This window comes from Morone saxatilis, unplaced genomic scaffold (assembly GCF_004916995.1).
Source record: "Morone saxatilis isolate NCDOM2014 unplaced genomic scaffold, NCSU_SB_2.0 Contig14, whole genome shotgun sequence".
Taxonomy (NCBI): Eukaryota; Metazoa; Chordata; class Actinopteri; family Moronidae; genus Morone; species Morone saxatilis.
Window position 1 is genome coordinate 6,932,605 of NW_023339696.1, and position 6,692 is coordinate 6,939,296.

Consider the following 6,692-nt stretch of genomic DNA (forward strand, 5'->3'; position numbering starts at 1 on the left):
GTAATGGACATGTGACTGTGTGTGTGTGTGTGTGTGTGTGTGTGTGTGTGTGATGACACAGCGCTTGCACAAGTCAAATGACGTTATCATTGTCTGCTGTTACTTCTAACAGTAATTTTAGCTTTTGAATTAGCGGTATATTTGTCTCTCTCTCTGTGTTGTTAACACACTGCAGTAGTGCTGAGCAGTTCCAGATGGTGGAACAGTCCTGGGGTTTCCCCTCACACAGGTGTATGCGTGAGAGTGTGTGTTTTGTGAGATCAAGAGAAAAATGGCAAGTAATTTGAAAAGAGAGACACAGAAACAGAGGGCGAGAGAGAAAAGAGAGACCAGAAACCAGACTCACTGATGAGAGAGGAAACGAGAGATCATCTTCAAGTGAAGTTCTGGGAAGTGGAAGTGAAATGTGATTTAAGATCTAAGGCGGCCATGAATAATCCATTCCATTAACTCTATGAATTTCAAACAATTTGAATTGATTGCTCTGCTCCAAGTCAAGATCCGAGGAGTCACCAAGCGTGGATCTTCATGTCACAGTTTTCAGTCGGTTTCTGCTGCTGATTTACTACATTCAGCAGCAGCTCTCTGAAGTTCAACCATTCATTCATTTCCTAAACATCAGAGACACTTTTGAAGCACTGAATGATTCAATAGCTAATCACTCTAATATGTCAGTACAAAAAGAATAATTCATTGCTGTTTTTGCTAAATTTCTTTAGTTGGAAAAACAAAACAAAAAAAACAGCTTCAAGTGAGGACAGACTGTATACAGGGGATTTTTGCTGTCTGTACAGATTTCTGTGGGTATGACACATTGAATCTTGTCAAAAACACTTGGCTGAGATTGAATTTTGAAAAACGAGGAGGTGGAGGAGATTTTGATAGGAACGTGGGAGGTGACTGAGTGGAAGATAAATGGCGAGAGTGTAGGGAGCAAAATGACGAGGCGAGGAGGAAGGAAGGTGAGAAACTTAGAGGTAAAGAGGAATGGAAGAGGAGCAACGAGGAGGTGAAGTTATGAACAGAGGAGGAGGAAGATAAGTGGAAATGGTTAGAAGGGAGTAGGTGGAAGATGAGAACAAGAAGAGAAAGGAGGAGAGGACTTCTTTTCTACCAGGAAAAAGACGAGGAGGGGGTAAACATAAAACAAAGGGGAAACGTTGGCGGGTGAGATCGACATGTTCTGTCAGCAGCTGTTTCCAGGAAAGAAGGCAGAGCAGCTCAGGATGTTTTACAAAGTGTGTGAGTGTGTGTGTGTGTGTGTGTGTGTGTGTGGTAGAGAAAGAGAGAGAGTGGGTGAGTGGGTGAGGCCCATGTGGCAGAACGCTCTTCATGAGCTGTCAATCACCAAACACCAGCGCAGGCAGCGAGCAGCAAGCGTTCAAACAGGCTAATTGAAATCCTTTTTTCTCTTCCCTTTCTCCTGTCTCTCTGTCTTTATTTTCTTCCCATCCTTCTTTTCCTCTCTAATCTCAGTCTGTCGTGTTTTTGAGGCTGAATACTGATATTTCCTTCCTGCCTCTTTTACCTTCCTCTTACCTTCTTTCTTTAGCTGCTCGCTTCTACTACTGACGTCTACACACACACACACGCACAGATGTCAGATGTGTTTGAGAAACTGTGTCTGCCTCCCTCCTCATTTTTTTCTGTCCCAGTAGTGACAAATGAGGTTGTACGGGAGAGCAGACACATATGAGACCAATCAAGTCAGTCAATTAGACAACCTGCTGTCTCAACAAGGCTGACGGAGCAGCTGAGGATATAATACTGTGTGTGAGTCAGTGTGTGTGTGTGTGTGTGAGTGTGTATGATGTACAGTCATTTTGCTTTGTGTCTATGGAGAGCTGAAGTCATGATGTCACATCTGGGCGAGCCTCTAGCTTCTGTAGCTCAGTACAATCTCTCATTCGGCATTTCAATGGTCTTTATGGACACATGAAGTGTGTTCCTGAGGTTTACTTTCCACATTCAACAAGACAAACTGACTGCCTCTACAGCAGTTGCTGTTAGAAATTTAAATCTTTGTGATTTTAGCAATGAAACTACAGCTCCCCTGAAAATATATAAGCACAACAGCACGGGTATTTCTGGTAGCTTGTTTTTGTCCATGTCCTACAGTAATTTTCCCATTCGTTTTAGCTGTAATGTCTGTAATGTCTATAAATGTCTCCAGCGACTTGCTGTTTTTACAGAAATGTCTGAACTAACCGTGACCCCTCGAGTCGCCCATGGATCTGCTCTTTTGTCAAGATGTGATGTTCAGCCCTCAAAGGCATAAGGCTTATGGGAAATGGTGTTTGTTCAAGGCAACTGAAACAGTGAAATATTAAATATACAACAATATTGCAATGACTCTTAAAGGGATTGTTATCAAAAAATGCTTGTCCATGGTTATGATAAAAAACAAATGTCATCAGTATTGGCTCAAGTGTTGTAGAGGTATCAGTACTGGCCCTTTATTATGCCAGATATCAGGCAGTTAAGTGTGTTTGGGCTTATATATGATGAAAAAGTAAGAGCTGTATCCTAGGCTTGAGGGGTCTAAATATTTTATCCAACACCAATACAAAGAACCAGTGTGTTGTAAAACTCACTATGATTTGAGTTTTACTTAGTTATGAATATTAAAGGGTTGCTATGCATCCATGTTGTTCCTGTTACCCTGGAGATGTGCACTGAACAACCTACTTTTTAGTTTTTGGCATAAAAATTAAGACATTGGGACAGCATATGGATAATGTATTTTTAAAACAGCAAAAACACATTTCAATCTTATGTGAAAAAGCTGCATCATACCTGCATCACTAACAACATGTGACATTACAAGCAAAGCATATTTAATAGTGACAGCTTCAGTAATTCAGGACGCTGCAGCAGCTGCAGTGTCAGTCATGAGTTGTCCTCAGCGTGCTGAATCTCAGCAGCTGGTATCTATTTGTTTGTCATCTCAGCCTTTCATCACCAAGGAAACATTGGAAATGAGATTCCAACGATTAGCTGGTTAGCACGATGAAGTGTTATGAGCGTCTCCAGTGTTGACGGGGTGTCTGTAGCCTTACACGGAAATCCTGCAGGTGACAGATCAATTCTGGAGGCGTTGTGTGGCACTGACAGCAGCCTCAGAGATGGAAGCAAACCTTGCTACATGACCTGCTGTAATGCTGTTATGTTGGTCATTCTTCGCTTACTGCCTTTTCCTTCATTGTAAAAGCTGTTATTGGCTTTGCAGAGCCCTGAAAGATTACTTTTTATCTTTCGCTGTGTGTGTGTGTGTGTCCTTTTGTATATGTGTGTTTCAGCGTCCCACAGGTCTCGTTATAGTATGAGAACAGAGCAGTGACAGCGGGCCTCAAAGGACTATAAAAAACAGCAAATGAACGCTTAGGGCACACACACTCACAAACACCACAGTGTAAAGAAGTGTTTTCCTGACACAGTGAACAGTTATCTGGGTTAAGGGAAGAGAAGGCAGACAGGAAGCAATTATTAAAACAGAGGAAAGCTGTTGTGGAGAGCAGTTTAACTTTGATTACCTCAGATTAAATTAAACATTTCCTGTTCAGTTTGAGAGATAATAACCAATTTATGATACAGTGTTTTCAATAGGGTGTTCATTTTGGAGCTTCCATTGTTCAGATAAACACCAGAACTGCACACACTTAAGCAATCCACTTAACCTTTACACTTTATATACGCTTATTCGCTCTTTGGCAGAGAATCACCTGGCCTGCTAGCCTGCAGCTGGTTAGCTTAACTTAACACAAAGACATACAAATAGAGGGAAACAGCTAGCCTGGCTCTGTCTGAAGCTTACAAAATCTGACTAGCAGCAACAAGTTAGATCTCGTCTGTTAATCCATACACTGTAAAAATCATCAATTTGTGGAGCTATTAACCAGCAGAGGCTGCAGGAAGTTGCTGCTCTCAGAAATGGTCAGAAAAAAAGGGAAATTGACATTTTTACATGTCGGTTTTTGTATAAATTAAACAAATGAGATGTAACATGTCATTTAGTGAGCTCTTGTCAACTTTGGACAGCCAGGCTATCTGTTTGCCCATTCCAGTCTTTGTGCTAAACTAACCGGCTGCTGGCTGTAGCTTCATATGTAGCATACAGACATGAGAGTATTTCAATCTTCTCATCTAACTCTTGGCAAGAGAGGGCAAAAGAATCATAGATTAAGAAAAAAGCTAGCCACACACCAAAACTGGAGCAGCTTGCCGATAAGTTGTTTTTTTGTCAACAATCAAGCCTGAGCGAGCCCTCACTTTGCACAGGTTGCACAGATAGCTGAGCTTACTGCCATCTATCCAATACAATAGGGGTCAATAGAATTTCTTTTGTGGTGTTCAAAGCAGTGACAGATTACATTTATAATATAATAATAAATCATTAATAAACAGCAACATCTTTTGGCATTACTTTCTACCAAACAAGTGGCAGTAATGCCTGTGGATTATCCAAAGTCATGGGGACACTGTATCGAGCTACAATAGATTGTAGCAATAGGATTCAGCCATATGTGAAAAACTCATGTCAACAAAAAACTAACAGAAGAATATGTTCAGTGTGTGTTTGAGGTCTCATGTGAGCAGTCCTCTTCAAATCCTTCTTCCCCTGAAGCCACCTCTCCCCTGCCAAACAGATTGCTGTGTTGATTTTCACTAAGCGTGTTGGTTTAGCATTAAATATCAACAGATGAACACCGAGTCTGTGTCTTGTGGTAGTACATACTGCTGTGGATCCTCTGTCTTCTGCAAATGGTGTTTGATGTGGCGACAGGGTTAGAACAGGTTATGGGTAAAAGTCTGTGTTTTTTTATATGCAGGCACAAGAGGAAAAATTATTTTGCATTTACTGATGTCTTGGCTCAGTTTTATGTGTGTTTTTTTTTCCAGCATTCCTCTTTAGACACGTCCCTCACTATTCTTTTGAGTAAAAAAAAGGTAAACAAATGAATTAAATTCCTCACCAATCGTGATTTTAAGCTTTTCTGCAAGAACACAGAAACCTGATTTACACTTGTAGCGCATATTTTACAACAGGCATGTGTCTAATGATGCAGAAGATGGTTTCAGAAGCTACTGGGTAATGAGGCGATTTTACAGGCGTCAAAAAAATCCACCAGTTAATATCACATCACAGATGAGGGGGCGGAAACAGTTAAAAGACCACACACATATGTCCAAGAAGAGCAGAAATACACACACAGTTAGCTTGTTTCTAACACCAGATTCACACAATATGGAGGGCTTTAGACCCGCATGTTTATTCTTTATTCTGCTGCTTTTTAAATAAATTACTAATAAAACAACTTTTTTCCCCCTCCCTTTTGTTACTCATAAAACTAAATGCAAGACAAAGAATAATTGTCACAGATTTTAGAAAAACCTCTCTAACAAGTTGGTCCGCTCTCATAAAACTATTTTAAATGGTATCTTAATACAGCGCTCCATGCACAAAATGTTATATAAACCATTTTAGGTTGTCACATAAGGGGACTGAATTTGTATATTGTTAATATTAGTATCTATATATTTTTCAAATAGTGCATAAAAATCAGTCTTTAGATCAGATTCATTGTTTCAGACTCAGCGTAATTTACCATCACATATTACAACGTTAAAAGAAATCCATATTAAAACACTCAGTTGTATCTCTGTGGACCAAACCCTGCCTTTTCAAATAAATGTTAATTGATACAGCTACTGTGACAGGTCAGCAGTCTGGAGATCAAAGAGGAGCTCTCAGATGTCAGAGAGGAAGCTGGTTTTAATAGCAGCTCAGAAACACAGTTTACGCTGCAACGTGTGTGCATGTGAGCACACGCTCGCTCATGTGGGGATGGGCGGCAGGGTTTGATATGTAAATACATCTGGCTGAATCATTTATGAAGTCATGTAGCTTCCATATCTGACACACTATATATACTTTGTGTGTTTTTGTGTGCAGAAGGGAGAGAGTTAAATCTTTGTGTTAGTATTTTTTAAAGTAGCCAATTTTACATCAGCGAATTTGCTTGGAGACTGTTTGGAAGTGTGAAAGGATGAACCTTTTTCAGTGAGCCACCTGGTATCGGTTTTTTAGTGCTTCATGTTTTCAGCTCCTTCCAGTGAACTGGATCCAACACAAAGAGCACAACCTGAGATATTGAAACAGCTGTTGTCTTTGATATATAAAGTGTGCAGATTTAAGAAGCTAAATGGTGGAATTTACAATGTATAATATCAGAATCGAGGATATATACGTTAAATATTTATTCTAACGAACTTTTTTAAAGGCCTCTTTCTCAAAGACAGCAGGAATAATGTGAAAGAAACTTCTGTGGGGATAATGGTAATTAAGCTGCCAGATAAACTTAAGAAGAAAGTGTGAGGTGGGGAAACTAACCAGTGCCTTATCCTAATCCTTATAATCCTAATCCTTATAAATTAGGGACACAAAATCAACAAAACATCATTAATTACCACCTTTTAAGTGACGACGGCAAACTGAAAAAGCCCAAATCAGCCATAGCGTTCCATGCTAACATACACTGCCATACACTGTGACGTTAGAGAAGTCTTATTTAAGAGAAAACTTGACTTCAGCAAAAAACCTATATCATAAAAACAGTAGAAATGCATTTTGCCTACATATCAATTAAAAAAATTACCAAGAAGTCTTGTTAAATAAAGATTTATGGAAATGT

At 39.7% G+C, this 6,692-nt stretch overlaps 1 protein-coding gene across 1 annotated transcript in view; it reads left to right on the forward strand.

The window, feature by feature from the left end:
• Positions 1-6,692, forward strand: part of arhgdig (Rho GDP dissociation inhibitor (GDI) gamma) — a 24,620-nt gene that overhangs the window by 681 nt on the left and 17,247 nt on the right. The gene's annotated exons all lie outside the window — the stretch shown is intronic.